Below are 1,287 nucleotides of genomic sequence, written 5' to 3'. Positions count from 1 at the left end.
TTAGAGCACAAGGCCCACCCTTAGATGTCTCTGAAGTCTGAACCTTTGACATTTCATGAAGGGAAAAAAAACACTTCAGAGAGGCCAATTTCAGGATCATATCTGGTAATCACCGCAAAGATCCAGGAAACAGAAAACTCCACAGCTCTCATAGGTATGTCTATCCCACACAAATGATCCTGTAAATGATTGAACCTGTTATGGTCATTTTCAGCTCCATCTATTTTTATTTTTCCTCTCTAATAGAGTAGCTTTGGATGATTCTTCTTTAACCATACTGAAAAAAAAGTAAATTTTAGCTCCCTTTTAACTTCCCTGCCAGAGATGATTATATTTAGGTATAGTTGACTTGCAATCATCTCTATGCATATGCATATCTTATTATTTTAAACCATGTTTATTATTCTGACAGATACCAAGAACAACAAAATATCAGGAAGAAGAAACATGAGAAGCTCAAGAAGTACCAAGGGCTGAGAGAGGAGCTAGAGAAGATGTGGAGTGTGAGCAACAGTGGTCCCCATGGTAATCGGAGCACTCGGGGCGGACCCCCAAACTAGGTGAAAGGCTTCAAGGTCAAAGATTCCCTTCAGGGCCAATGGGGAATTATATAGGTCTGCAAAATGTATTTAGCACACAGTATTAATACATCAACTCGTTTTGTTCTCATTCAGTTAGACACACGCAATTCATCCTTTACCACTTTCATCCAGTACTGTCTTTCATGCTGGTGACCATGTGGGGGCAGCAATGCACTGTATTTATCTGCCATTATCCTCAGTCTACACATCCAAAAGGAATGTTTGACAATAAATACATTTACTGCATTGATATTCACTTCAGTGGCAATCTGTTTTAGGATACATTACGTCTGCAGTTTTTAAGTAGAGTAATTTACCAGAGCAATCGCGTTAGAAAGTCAACAAGTACCTGCAACGAGAGAAACGTTCATTATTCACAAGACCTCTGAATTTATCAATAAGTGAAAAGACAGTATGTTCATATTGGGAAATTGCACATAAGTCCACAGGAACACAAGTCACTGCATGTCCTGGCTGCACTCATGGAGCAGGACGGTTTTGTCTACTATGTGTAGGTAAAGAACAAAAAACAATAGGAAGTCTATTTGGTGCTGAGCCCAAGAGAAATCAGCCATTAAATTAGTCAGTGAGTTTGTTTATATAAGCCATAACATGAAACCGGTTTAGCAGCAACTTTGATTGACTTTGATTATTAACTATGTATCAAATATCACTTTGGTGCTATTGGTGTTGCCAGAAATATTAG

The sequence above is a fragment of the Pundamilia nyererei genome, unplaced genomic scaffold (genome assembly GCF_000239375.1).
Source record: "Pundamilia nyererei isolate P.nyererei 1_Seehausen unplaced genomic scaffold, PunNye1.0 scaffold00138, whole genome shotgun sequence".
NCBI lineage: Eukaryota > Metazoa > Chordata > Actinopteri > Cichliformes > Cichlidae > Pundamilia > Pundamilia nyererei.
This window is presented reverse-complemented; position numbering follows the sequence as displayed.